The sequence below is a fragment of the Corvus brachyrhynchos genome, unplaced genomic scaffold, assembly GCF_000691975.1.
Source record: "Corvus brachyrhynchos isolate BGI_N302 unplaced genomic scaffold, ASM69197v1 scaffold70, whole genome shotgun sequence".
Taxonomy (NCBI): domain Eukaryota; kingdom Metazoa; phylum Chordata; class Aves; order Passeriformes; family Corvidae; genus Corvus; species Corvus brachyrhynchos.
Window position 1 is genome coordinate 4,764,642 of NW_008236217.1, and position 15,159 is coordinate 4,779,800.

At 38.2% G+C, this 15,159-nt stretch overlaps 1 long non-coding RNA gene across 1 annotated transcript; it reads right to left on the bottom strand.

Annotated features, from left to right (window-relative positions):
• Positions 1 to 3,736: 3,736 nt before the first annotated feature.
• On the bottom strand, positions 3,737 to 8,691 carry LOC108449287. Its single transcript, XR_001865436.1, has 3 exons — positions 8,609 to 8,691; positions 5,496 to 5,497; positions 3,737 to 3,749 (listed from the first exon to the last, which is right to left on the bottom strand). It is a non-coding gene; the product is annotated as an uncharacterized LOC108449287 (long non-coding RNA).
• Positions 8,692 to 15,159: the final 6,468 nt, after the last annotated feature.

Consider the following 15,159-nt stretch of genomic DNA (forward strand, 5'->3'; position numbering starts at 1 on the left):
TCCCTATAAAATTTAGCCAGGATGGTTGAAATAAACAGCTAGAGTATGCAATTTCACTGAGTGGGGTTTGGGTTTGTTGGGTTTTGTTTTTTGTGTTGTGGTGGTGTTTGTTGTTTTATATTTTTTTAATCACCCAGGATTAGTACTCAAAGTCAGCTCCAAGTTACCTACCTATCAATTAGAACAGTGTTGTGCTTTACTCCTTCAGTGCCTGGAGTGCAGCAGAGCCTCACTGCCAAAACTACAGTCTCCTCAGTCCTTCTGTGCTACGACCAGCACAGAAAATTATTAAACAGGGTTGTGCTTTGATTGATATGTTTTGCTTTTGCATGTTATTTTTAAAATGTTTATTGCTTTAACAGGTGTTTTTTTAAAGTGACCTCTACTTTGCTGTACTGATGGAGGGATGGGGGGGTGAATGTCAGCACATCCATCATTTCTTTTTACTGTTGCTGCACAAATTACTAAAAAAGGCAAAACATCTCAGCTGTGCAACCGTGTAAAGTAGGAAGGACTAGGCTGAAACTGAAGTGAAATACAAGTAGTCCAAATCTCCTCTTTTTTCCTCTCCTTTTCTTAAAAAGAAACTTAAAGGTAGTGCAATCATACCTCTTGAAGGGCTATTCTCTTCAATAGCTTAATTCTAGGATCTGGTTCCATCCCTACTAAGGTAAATACACAGACACCAACAGGAGCAGGCTTGGGCTCCTATTGAGTAGCACTCAGCCCTGATGAATCACCCTTTCAGAAGAACCTTTCATTTGAATGCTTCTACAGTATAGTTGTTTCAAGCACAAAGCACTCAATTCAAATGAGTCACACCAGAAACTGCAAAATCTGAGCATCAGAAACAATGTATGAACAATGTTTTGGCATTGATATACAACTAAAAATAAAATAATGCTTTTAATTTTCAAGATATGATAAATATTATCAGTGACCCTAAAACACCCTTTATCTGACTATGTTCATTCATTTCCAAGATGAGGACTCCCTCATATTTCATGAAATCACTTACTTTTGCAAACAGATCCACTTTAGAAGAAAACAGCCAACACATTTAATACTGTAGATATTTAGAAGTAATAAAAGTGCACCTCAGCAAGGGCAAATGATCTGCAGCCTTTTCTTCCAGAACACAGGTTACCTGACTTTTCAGGGGTAAGAAAAATCTTCCTGTGCTTTTTATTATAGTTATTTTTAACTTCAGTTTAACAGAAACAGCTGTTTTTTTTATTTTGCAACATCCAAAAAGTTAACACAGTATTGAAACCTGTATGCACTGCCAGAAAATTGAACTGTAGATTAGGACAGAAAGCATGACAGATTTCTACAGTGCCGAAAACAAGAAGGAGGTATCATCTGTACGTATGCACAACTGTTAGTTAGAGAGAGCTCAGCCTTCTTTTTTTGTCAGTGTCCAGTGACATCACTTCTCCTGGTTTCAGAGTATTACCAGCAAAGTACAGTCAAAAACCTACAGGTATAAAGACCTTTGGTTACCAGAGACAGAACAAACTGTATAAATTTAAGTTGAAACTCAGATTGAAAGGGTTCCTAATATGAAGATATTCTGTTCTGCATGTACTACAACCCACTAGTTGCTGGTTGTGTCATGTCCAGTGCTCTGCATTTGTCCCAAGTCACTGGTAACTTCATGCCCTTCATTCTTGCGGTATTGTTATTCATAATCTTTTCTTTGGCCGGTTGCTGTCATTTATAGTGTTTCTTCTCAGTTGCCAGAAGTCACACAGGGAGAAAATAAACAGAGAAACAGTGGGATGCATTGTCTATGTATTGAATTATCCTCTAGTTTACTTAAGCTTTTCATAAGTAGTGACCCAGCTTTCAGAATACAAGTGGGCTAGCACAACTGTCCTGTTAGCCAGTTTCCTGAGAGACAGCTAATGTGTTTGGCTGGTGTCTTTCATAACCTCAGCAACAACTTGGGAAAATAGACAAGCTTTACTTCTTAGCGCTGTTTAAAGGCCACTTGTTTGAAAAACACTTTGGCTTCCAAAATATTGGAAGGCTATTTAAAATGCAAATAAAATCTAAGTCATATCAACATTTCTATATCTGAGGGGTTTATTTTAGGATTAAGGAGTATCAGTACACACCCTTTAAAGTGTCTGAGGTATCTTAAAACAATAAAACTAAAGGCAATGACCTATAACTCAAAATAAGAAGCATTAGGTTAAGCCTCTGTCACAAATGCCAGAAATCTCCAGCACACAGGACATGCAAAACCCTGAAAATGAGCTTCTAGATGGTCGTCTCCAGTGTAAGGTATCGCTGTTCCTGGAGTCACTAAAGGGGAACTTCCTTTCAGCTCACCTTTGCTCTCCCCCACCACATGCTGAAGCAGCAGTCCAGCTGCAATTACACTGAAGGATATCAAAAAGAAAACTTCATAAGAAGCACTTACCTCTGTGAAAAGGAAATAGTTTATTAAAGAAATAGAGGGACCCCCTCAAAAGCTAAAGTGAAACAGTGCTGGATGTTGGGTTGCAGAGTTGTAGGGAACAATCTCCCTTTGTGGGGGAGAGAAAGGCTGAGCTAAACAGGGCTTTTCTATATCTGAATTTCTATGCAACTCTATTTAGTGCCTATCACGATCGGCAGGCAACTGGCCACTCTCCATATGGCTGGTTGCCTTCTCTTCCTAGGGAACTAAAGAACACAGAGGCATCTCAAATGACGAAGACACAGTATGAGACAATATCACAACAGAGCATTTCTTTTTATAATTTAAATCAAGTAAGCAACTGATTCACGCAGGGCAGAAACTCGATAAGACATCAAAGGTCTAATCCCCAAGCCATAAAGCTAACTTGCTGACAATAACTCCAGAGCTCTTACTCTCTTACATTTATCACTGCCATCAGCTCCTTCAGAACAAAGTATTTGGGAAAGAAGGCAGGCAGCTGAGTCTGGGAGGCAGATTTTGCTATTGCTAAACTGTTGCTCTTAAAATAACATGTTCCTAGGTTTAAATACTGTCATCTTTAAAAAGAGGAATCATGCTAAAAGCAAAGGGTTTAATAGTATACATTTGGAATAGACAAGGGTTTAACAAGCCAGTCTAACGAGAAAAAAACACTTTCCACAGGGACACAAGAACCTGTAAGCGGTTTTCTCAAACCACTCGCAGTTCTATTTCCTCTCAACTTTGGGGTTTTATGGAACTCTTGTATGTTTGTTTGTATGTTGGGCAAAAACATTTTTCCTTTAATTTAAACCATTGTTTTCCAAGGAAAAAGGTCATTAGGAAGCCATTTATTTTTAATTATTATGAGGACTTTTTCAAAAGAAAAACCCCTAAATATGAAAAACAAAACTTTTTGTGCATCTAGCAGTGGATAAAAGGGGTCAACAAACCATGATCCAAACCAGACATAGAAGAATTTTTCCAAGTTCTGTTTCACATTTTAAGTGGCCTCTGCTTTCTTTGTCAGAACTCATGTTCCTTGCAGTTCTTTGCCTTCTACACACCAGTTGGCCAGTAGCTTTAAAATCTGTCCTAAAAGATCACCCAGTAATCCTAGGGATGTTAAATTGTCCTACTAGTAGTACAACCCATTATTCCCTTTCCACCACAGACCCACATGTGTGAGACTTCTTGATAGCAAAAGGAATTTTTAGGGATGACAAACCAAATGGAGGAGAATTTGAAGGGCTTCCATTTGAGTGCAGTGAGCAAAGACCTCACAACTGTTGGTGCAGTGCCAAAAAAATCCCCAAAAAGGCTGTAATGACAGTCACACATACTGTGTTATAGGTGAAGAATCAACAATAGAAGAGACTACTGCACTTCAGATGTAAAAATAAAGATACTGGTTTTAAACATGATGAACCTGAGAACACACAGAATAAGACTGTAGCAATGAATTGAGAGCCTTTTGTAATAAAAATCACCCATATTACAGATTTTGGAGAGTTTGTGGATTTTTTAATGGTATGCAGTCAGAATTAAGTTTTGCACACTTGAGGAAGCCTAGACACTCTGTATTTGAGATAAGAAAATGCTTGTAAGTACTTGAAAATATAACAGATAAAAAACCCCAGACCTCTAAAGAACAGGTATTTCATTTTAATTATATTTTCTCTCATCCCACAAAGTGAAAGAATTAAGGCCCAGCAAGTTCCAGCTCCTACCAAGAGCTTATACAAACAGCATATTTTTACAGTTCAAGAGTGAGGATTTCTGCAGTCCAAAGTCTCTGATGCAATTTTTTATATTTGTGGCTTCTAGTCATACTTGAAAAATCAGAGAATCTTTTCCTCTCAGATTATTTTCATTGGAAGCCTATAATTACCCCATGTTACAGATATTTTTTATATGCAGTGGAATTGACCAACAAAATACAGACAGGGGTGGCACCTACAAAATATTTTCCTATTTCACTGTGGAAAACAGCTCCCTGATATGGTTTTGCGTGGATTATAGCATTTGGAAGAATATTTAACAGAGCCCATCCCCTTCTAACAAGCAGACCCATCACACCAATTCCACATCCTCTTCCTCCCATGTTACAAGTCGTTTCCTTTCTTAGAGTGTGGAATCTGGCTTTCACAAATCTTATTTTGTCTTTTAGTGCTTTTGAGGTCAAGCAGAGCAGCCTCAGCCACAGCTTTGTTTCTCTGCTGCGTGTAGTGGCCTGGAAAGCCAGCAGTCAGATGCCTAATTTTGACCAAATCTCACGCACATGGGAGGAAGAAAAGAAATAGTGACGCCATTTTAAAAAACTTAATTTTTGTTCCCTATCGTTTACCTCACAGTGAAAAAAAGAGCATATTCCACAGAAGAGGCTGAGGCATTCTTACCTCCCTTTATGTTGTTACCTGAGGAAAAGGAACATTAGGCCACTGGACTAAGGCAAATTGCTCATTTGCCACCATTCTCTGTAGGGAGAGCTTGGCCAGCCACATAAGGAGAACTACGAGCTGCCCACCACAGGCTATTGATGCTCTCTGTGGACAGTGCTTAACCACCTTTAAAGTAATCTGAATAAAAATGATAAATGTCAGTGTAAATATATTCAGCCATGAATATGGCTTTGACTAGATGAGCAAGGGTATTTTTCAGGCACCTTGGAAAATGTAAATAACCGTTTAACTGTTCAGAAAACAGGAGAGCAAATGTTTTATGTGAATTCAGCATGCCCATATTTACTACCTGAGAGGCCTTCTTCTCTTTAAGATGTAGGCTTGGGGCCATAAAAAATTTGTCCCATATCACCTAGAACAGATTGCATTTGATGCCTAAGTTATCCTTCTGTCAACTGCAAAGTCTGTCACTTGACCTGCTGGATGCCATCCACTAAGCTTGTATCCCTAGCCACCTCCTACAGCACCTGAGGGCCAGGCCTCTCTGTTAATTTTAGTTCCCTGAGGTCTGCCACCTCTGCAATCTATACCACAGCTCCACCCACAACTTATTCAGAGCAGCATCATTAGCTGACTGACACACCTGGCATAGAACAGACTGACACATCTGTCATTATCACTGTCTTGGACACAGGTACACAGGTAGGAAAGGATGTTCTCCTATGAATCTGTCAGATATGAAGAGGTGCCAAAGTACCACAGATTGCTGATGCAAATAACTCCAAATACTTTGTGGTATTTTCCCATTATCAAACAATCCATAGAAAATGGCTGCACCTTTAAATTATTCTCTTGTATTCATGTTTTAGAAAGTTAAAAATCTAAGTCCTCTGCAGCTGCAGTTGATACCCAAATATACATTCTCCCCACAACTTGCCATTAAAGGAGAAAAATTCTGCTAGCATCAGTTTACAGACAGTTAATTTAGTCACAGAGATGTGGTGGCTTGTTCAAAGTCAAAGAGGAAGTCTGTGGCAATGCTGGGAATTAAATACAGGACTCCAGAAACTCCTTCCTGTTTTTTAACCACATGTGTCATCCTTCCAAATGGTCTTTCCTACATAAGATTTAGTCATGGCTGAAATAAACCCAGTTCATTAACAAACCAAGGACGTGGCAAGACAAACAGTATGAATCCTTCCAAACTGGCACATGGATTTTCTTGTTAAAAACATTTGAGGATATTTTGTAAACTATTTTATGACTTTTGTTTCAATTTAAAAAAAACAACCCTTCACTGAATGTCATTTTTAATGCAATCTAGGAGGATGCTCCCTGGAAAAAGCACAGGCTCATCTGTTTGGAATCTGCACACTATTAGTTCTCTCAGGTTTTGAACAGAATGGTACGGATTGGTTTTTTTAGTTCTTTCAGGGCAAGTCCTGAATTCAAGGTCTCACAGAGTTCTCCACTTCTGAGCCTAAAAGAGTAGAGGAGAACAATAATCATTTAGTTTGTAAAGGGTATATAACTGCAATTTTGCTTCTTAAAGTAACCATGACTCCCTCAAAATCAAGGCAATATTTGTACTCTTTCTCCCCACAATGAACTGACTAAATCACAGACAAGACATTTTATCTCTTAGCGCTTCTTTAGACCTCACCCAACAAAAATCAGACTATCATTACTTGTCTTTGTAAAGCATTTCATAAACCATGAATGAAAAATACAGTAAGACCAAACATTAAACAAGTGCCAAAGCCACAAGATCAGGCTCTAAACAAGGCCACAGACTTGACTTTTGCTTTAGTTCTGTAGGGCTTATTTATGGCTAAGCATTAATTACTTACATTTTCTGTGTCAGCTTAGCATAATGTTTTATTTAGTTATGTGGTTTTTAGCTTTAGGAGCACCTCAGTTTCCAGATACTTCTTTATGTAGCTGTCAGACATAGAGAAACAATGACAGCATTGTTAATATATCCATCAAAACAGAATAGATATGATACATTATTGTTTCTCTAGCAAACTGACACTATTAAGGCAGAGGTATATTTTTCAAGGTTTTCCTAAACATTTTTTCTTACCACTAGTGTGTTTAAAAGCTATACCTCAGTGCTTCTCCACAGCAGGATTTCAACCAAATTGCAAATTGATCTGAGAAAAATAGGAAACACTTCAACCAAGAAGAACATGTTCATTAACATGGTTTCCATACCCAAACACCACAATCTTTTCCTCTCACAGTTGGAAAAGCAGAGAGGATTAGCATGACAAGAAGCTGATATCATAATTTATCAGCTGCACACCATGCTTTTAATATCACAACAGCTTTCAGATAATCAAAATAAATGATAGTAGGAAATCTTGAACACAGAGTAGGTAAGATGTATGCCTGTTATCTGCTCTTAGAGGAATGAAGCTGCAAACTCGCTAAACTCTTTCCATTCCCTCCTTGCACTAACAGTTTTACTAAGGAAACTGGACTCTGCTTGAAGCTGAAAATGTTTTGTTTCTGTAAAATATTGTTGAACCACAATAAGATCCAAGCTAACTAAATATGGAGCAAGACATGTTTTTGTATACCAGCCCAAAATATTCTCTTACTGATTCACTAGTAACTTATGACCGGTTTGGATATAATCTCAACCAACCATCATTGGTTTTGGGAGGTGAAGTGACATGAGTCAACTGTAATTAATATGATAAAGAACAGCTCACTCTTGTTGCTTAAGTCAGTCCAGTCAAAGCTTTGCTTCTTGCAACAATGTTCCAGTTGTAACCTTTAGAAAGGGACACAGCACACTCCAATTATCATACAACTCTTTTCTCCCCAACTCAAAAGCATAACATTCTTGTTCAGATAAAGGTGAAACATAGTATCATGTTTTCATGTGCAAGAACACCTAAAGAAACAAGAGACAAATACAGTCTTTTTTCATATGGTAGATGTGTGGCATATACAGCTTCATAAATTGTTGCTGCCCATTACTAAACATTCTTCTTTCTTTTTCCCATTTCTAAGTGTAAAAACCATGTCAATTAAAAGATACTCCATTATCTTTCACCACAGCTGACATAACCCTGCACAAGAATCCACTAAGACCTTGTTCTCTGGCTACAGGAATATCACATCCAGAGAATACAAAAACAAGAACCAGAAGTGACAGAAAACTATTTAAAAATAGAGAAAAATTGTATTAATAAATTCAACCAGTGAATTTTAAGACTATATTTAACAATTCCTGCAGAAGTAGTACAGAAAAATGTCAGGTTTTAAGCTGAATCCTGAACTCCAGATAAAGGAGCAGATGACCTGGTGCAGACAACAGATAGGAGATAGAGTCCAAAAGTTATCTACTATTAAGCATATATAAAATTCCATTAGAGAGAGAGCGAATGGTAAGTCTGAAGGAAGCTTGATTCTGAGCAATGAAGAGTCTAATTGAAACCTTTAAGCCTTAACTTGGACTGCTTTAGTTGTCAGTGTGCGAGAATATACACCATTACCTAATTATAAAGGTGTCTATCTTTAAATTTTTGGGGTTATACAAGTTCCCCCAATCACCACGTAGGTTGATGTTTGAGTTTTTCCCAGTTCTATTCTTTTGTTTACATGTAATGTGCAAGCTGAACACTTTTCATATAAAGTTGTGTTCTTGCACAGCAGGTTATCAGCTTGAATATCACAGAATCCTAGAATTTTCTGAGTTGGAAGGGACCCAGGTGGATCATTGAGTCCAACTCCTGGCCCTGCACAGGACCACTACAAGAGTCACACCATGTGCCTGAGAGTGCCGCTCAAATGCTTTTTGAACTCTGCCAGAGTCAATGCTGTGACCACTTCCCTGGGGAGCCTGTTTCTGTGCCCAACAACCCCCTGGGTGAAAACCTTTCTAACATACAATCCAAACTTTCCCTGACACAACTTGAGGCCATTCCCTTGGGTTCTGTCACTGGTCACGAGAGTGAAGAGATCAGTGCCTGCCCCTCCTCTTCCCCTCACGAGGAAGTTGTAACTGTGATGAGGTCTCCCCTCAGCCTCCTCTTCTCCAGGCTGAACAGACCAAGGGACCTCAGCTGCTCCTCACATGGCTTCCCTCTAGACCCTTCACCATCTTTGGATGCTTTCTGACACCTTTATATCTTTCTTATATTGCGGCGCCAATCCACCTCTGATGAATATGGGATATATCCTAAATAATGAAAAACTAGGGCTAAAACAGACTTCCTTTTTCTATGTTACATGCTTAAGCTGCTCTTAATATTTTGAAAGAACAACTGATATCTTACAAAATTCACCTGTGTTCTCAAAACACTTTACCTAGCCATGTGTTTTTGTACACAAAAAGAAAATCCCCACTGTTCCTTCCAGGATTCACACTGTTTGCAATCTTTGAAATACTGCTTTTCTCAAGGGGAAGCAGCCTATGATTGCTCATCTTTGCCTGCCTCAAAGTTACAAATTTGAATGGCAACTTAAAAGAAAGAATCAGGATTTGTATGTTCCTTAGCCAAGACCTAGTACTTCATTTAAGAAGAGCTTGTAGACCTAATCATCTCCTTGCACTCTATTTTATTACTTGCCCAGAGCCATCTGAAGTACCAACTTCTTCAATCTGATAGAATATGCAACGTACATTTTGTTGGACTCACTGTTTTCTCTCTTGCTCCCTTAGTGGATTATATTTTCTTGCTAAGCATTACTGAACTGGTAACTGCATGGATCTTACCCTTGACTGACCCTGGTTTATATTGCTCTTGGCTCAAAGAGGCAAGAACGAACAACCCCCAATGAGAAGTCTGACCATCTTCCTCCAGGGGAATTGCAGCTGTGGAGAGACCACATATCATCTTTGGAAAATACAAATCTGTAAGGCAGTTTCTCTTTGCTGGCATAATATGCTGCAAGTCAGACCACTTTCACTAGTACAGATAAGTCAAGTACCCTCCTTTGATGAAACAGAAAAATAGCAATTGCATCCAAATAAAGCTACAGGTAAAGGAATGGTAATTTATTTTCATCCAGTGAGAATCTAAAAACAAAGATTAGATTCAGCAAGCCTGAAAAACTACACAGGAACACTCAACAAGAGGGGTTTGCAGCAATGCTTCTCAGAGTTCCTGTTTCTGGCCAGGACAAGAAATACCACAAGAACAGCCACAGTTTAATCTGAAACTGGATATGCATGCAAGAATAATGAAGATGGAGGGATGGGGAATGACAGACACAAAAACACAGGACTTTTACAATCTCTGTCCAACCTAAAGAAAGGCTTGGGTTTCTTTATAGCTCGAGTTCGGTTGAAACCTTTATGTAATTCAATAGGGAAAGCTGGAGTGGAAATCAACACTTGATCCTGGTCTTATATTCTCTTTACCTCAAATACTTGTATAATGTTGGTTCCTAAGAACTGATGAGTGATAGCCTTAAAGGTGAGAGGCAAAGAGCACAACGGCAAATCCAGTGAGCTGACAGGGTGCAACAGGACATGGCTACAAAACATGTGAAGAGAATTCACTGGTTGTAGCAAAGCCTGGAGGAAACCAGTGAGGTGGGAGAAAGACAGGAAGAAGGATGCAGCAATGGCCCTGAGCACTACCTTAAAAAAGGTCTCAAATGGCCCTTGTACAGAGCAGCCATCCCAATCCATTTATATTCTGTGTTTGCTAACACACCTGCATCGTGTTCTTGTGCATGCAAAGACTTGCAGACAGTTTATTCCCAAAGCTGATGTAATGAATGCATGTAATTTCTATATTATTAGCATAGAGACGCATAATAGGGACAGCACAGACCTTTCCTTACACATCATCTACTGGCACCAGTTGCACTGACTTTAACAAAGTTACTCCTGATTTACATCTGTGTAAAAACAAGTCCAATGTGCTCAAGGAAATACTGTGCACAGCTGGGACAGTTTAGAAACATGAAATAGATGTTTGTAACACCATGTGATTAAAGAAAAACCCAAACCACAGAGTTTAGATCTGAATCCAAATCCTCCTCAAGCTTGGTGTGTTTTAGATCCAAGATTTTGATTCAGACCCTTGTCTATATAAATTGTAGCAACTCAAAATTTGCTGTAATTTTAACTAATATATCACACCAAATACATTGGCACCTACTTTGGATCTTAAAGGCTTTGTGGTAACTGGTAAATTAAGTTGTGGAACATAAGCAGTAAGTACTTTTTGGTCTAGAACAAAAAAGAAACATGGAAAATAAACGTGTTAACAGGCAAGTGCCAACTTGATGTTCCACTGAAATTATAAATTCCATTTTCCATAACTCAGATGTGAACATTAATTTGCTATAACAAATACACGATCATTAGAAGAACTCATTCCAGAGTCAAGCTGTAGGGATACCTGTGACAGAACTCAACAATTTCCAGCATGAAAAAAATTGTCATGGTTCCAAAACCAGTTTTTGCTTACAGTTAGAACTCTGCTTCTATGAGGATTATCTATCAACCTCAGCTGTTTCCTTGCTCAAATATTTATGGAAGACATTGAACTCTTGCTAATGTCATTGACAGCAGCAATCCCATTTCCTTCCATAGGACAATTCATGGAATGCTTACAAATTAGAAAGCAGAACTTACCTATTATGAAAATATTTGAAATGCAAGTAAGCTTGACAGAAAGTAATAAACAAGCAAAATACCTTTCTCATTCAAGTGATCTGCCTTAACTTTCAGCAAAAGCAAAGATCCAATAACTTTAAACTGAAGTTAGAAAAATCAAAACACAAACTAATTTTATTTTTAAAAGCTGAATCTTATTAATCAGATGGATTTACGTACCCTTAGTATGAATGAGAACAGGAGTGGCCCAGCTAGGAATATGTACATGCTTAATACTTACTTCCCAAGTAGCATAATTTTTTCTGAATTTGGAAGTGTTCGTCTTTATAAATGTATATACTGAAACCAGTTGTATAAGAAGTAATTACCCCAGTAATAAAATTAAATCATTTTCCCACTCTTGAGAATCAGCGTCCAAACCAAATTATGTCAACTATGCAGTTAGTTGTGGGAAAAAGATTTCTTTCCTAGAATCTAGGCCAGTAACTCCACGTTGAGAAAGTGCTTTCAAATTAAGTTAAAGGTCTTCTGACTCCAGCCACAGATGTTTTCTCTCACGGGTGGTATATGCTACCAACCAAGTTGACAATTTAGAAGCATTGAGAATATGCAGAATAAGCTTTCATTTCCCCTTACCCTCTGAGCTACGACTACCCAGTAATTTAAGTTTTCGAAGTAGTGTAATCAGACAGCTTCAAATCCTCTTCTTCAGCAGGCAGTACTGAAGAACAAAAATGCAAAATTGAAGCTCTATGCTGGATGTTAGTACTTACTGTTACTAGATGCCAGCCTTTTTCTCAATGCAACATTTTCACAACTAATCAGTATTTTAGCTTTTCCCAATGAAAGAATATTCTGCCTATTTTCTCCAATTCAGTTGCTTTCACCATTTCCATTGATTTTGCTCAGGTAGCAAAAGGAACAAATCTCTGGGGGCCAACAGCAACCTTCAAAGCAGATCTCTAGCCTCATCCTAGCCAGAAAAGCAGTAACACTTACAAGGATATGAGCTGATTTTGTCAGGCCCACCTGAAAGATTTTATATACCAAAACTATGTATGTTAGCTAAAAACAAATAGTACTATACCTCTTGCTGTCATCTGAGCACAAACCACAAAGAGGGTGAACAGAAATACAGTTTCTTGAGTCTCCACATCAACAGTGACACCATTCATCAAAAGAAAACTACCAAAGCTGTAATTGTTTCCAAACATCCATAAATTAACTCCAATGCCTCACAGAGACCCACACTGCAACACCTGTCACGGCCAGATGTTTTTGTTTGTTCTGTAGGAGCAAACTCAATGCTTTCAACAAGAGGGGAAAACTGTCCTGGTGTTTTTTGGTTAAATGGGGAATTTTGATGCATCAGTCTGCTTATGTGTATATCTGCGTTCTAATCTATCTATTCATTACTAGCTTACATGTGAAATCATAAGTTTGTTGGTAGTTTTGTGAGTTTGGGCATAGTTTCTTTTCTTTATACAGGCAATGCGACCTGCTAGAGCCACTTTTTTGAGTACACAAAAAAAATTCTGAGCCTGGAAAGATTTGGGGATAGAACTATTTCAGTTAAAGCGTATCTGAGTCAAGGTCATGTTGCCAAGGAAGAGCATGAGAAATTTGCCTTACTACTGCTCATACTGTGATTCTTATATTAAATACAAGATAAACATATGAAGTCAGATTTATAGAAACAAATTATATTATTTTACTGACTTAGTATGCTGTGGTTCAGTTCCAAGTAAAGAACATACTGCTTACTATGAGAGAAAGGAGGGGAGCTACTCTTTTACCCAAAGAGTGCATTCAGTAAACTGAATTTTTGGTATCTTTCTTCAATCAGGTAGCTAGAAAGTAGGAAGCAACTTCTTCTCCATTAAACAGGAGTGGGAAAATTCACCTACATTTGATTCACAGCTGCAAGTAACATCTATAGCTTAATTAAAAATTTCAAGTCAATACTGAGATGAGGGAAAATCTCAATTGTTTCCAAGAAGGCCAGGTGACACTTTGTCAGCCCAGCTGTACCTCAAGAGAATACACACAGATAAAACAGAGGCTTCTGGAAGTAGCTGATTCTGATTTCTCTGATCTCTGGCTGCTTGGAATTTTCTTTCTACATTTAAGGGTGATAAGCATTCATTAGGAAAACCCAAGCAAGTCTGCAATGATTCTTCACTCTGGCACAGACGGGAGACTCAACTTCTTTTGTGTGAATAAAGCTACAGTGATGAATTCACACACTAACAGTTACTGGCTGAATGAAATTTCTGTGGTCTTTGGTTGTGCCTCCAAGAACCAGGCAAATGGAGTCCCAGCTATGTCTGTTTCTGATGGGTGCAAAGCAAATTTTCCAAAACTGTCAGTGTATCATCTGCAAAAACACAACTGTGAAGCAGAATTGTGTTAGCCTGCACGGAGAAGAGTTTTAAATGCTGCAGCTGCCTGTTATACTTGGAATATCCATCTCCATGTAAACATCATTTTGGCTATTTGTCACAAGAAAAGATAACTTGTACAAGTGAAATATTTTAATACACCTGAAAAATATTTTCCCAAGTAACTGATTAATTTCAGTTTGTCTTTTAATTCTGGTTTTTGGACTCTGTAAGAAGCCATTGTAAACTACACTGGTGTACCCAGCTATGTCTTTTTCTTGCAAGTTACACAATTTAGATTAGCAGTACCTAAAATGCTCGGGTGCAGAGGGTCATTTTCCTCTAAGAAGTTGATAACCTTCCCCACACTGTGCTATTGTCTCAGTGGAAAATTTACCTCCCTACGGGTTACAGCTAGAGATTTGCAGCTTATGTTTTAAACTCATTTGACTCCCTTAAGAGTAAATCATTAACTAGATTGATCAGTACATTGATGGGCCATATAACCGGGACAAACAAAAGTTAAACAAATGTCTCTTTTTCAGCACTGGTAACTCAAGGACATTTCCTTACAAGACCAGGACTTGGAAGCTTCCAGGTGAGATCAGTGTTCAAGGGGTTTTGGCCCAATCAATGTAACAATCACTTGTTATATTTAATAGAGACAAGCACTAGCAACACACAGTGTACCTGCAGAAAACCAGACCTGAACACAATGAATTACGCATCATTTCCCTATGAGATTTAAACCTTCCCTGAACTGTAGATTCAGTAGAGAAAGGCATTCCCATCTACGTTTAGCTGAACTTCTAAAAACTAATAATAAAATCCTCTGTTCCTTTATTTTTTAATTTGTTACTTCTAAGACCCAGGCAGCATCTGGGATTTTTATTACTGTAGGCCTACACAGGGAAAATTAAAATTACTTAAACTATATTGCAGCATTTCAGTTGGTGTATTTTAGTGCAGGTAATAGACTTTGTGGTGAAAATGCTCAGTTTCAGGAATTTTCCTAGCAGACTAAGAAACAATTTACTACTCTCTCCTGTGTTTTATCCCTTTTAGATTCTATTAATAGAAAAGCTCCATGGTTACAATCTTAGTTTCTCTGAACTAGTGAACTCAATCCAGTTTACAGGAGTCACTAAAGTGTTCCTAACTATAGTGCTTTTCTTCTCAAATAGGTAAGATCTTCATCATTTCAGGAGCCAGTTGGATGTGAACATCCTCTGTTATTAAGAGAGAAGAAAACCAAAGAGGCTGATGAACTCTTGCAAGGACCCATTTGTAATACAACCTTTGGTAGGGTTTATTCTCCCAGTCTTAAAGTGAGCACAGACTGGGAAGTGTTATCCATCT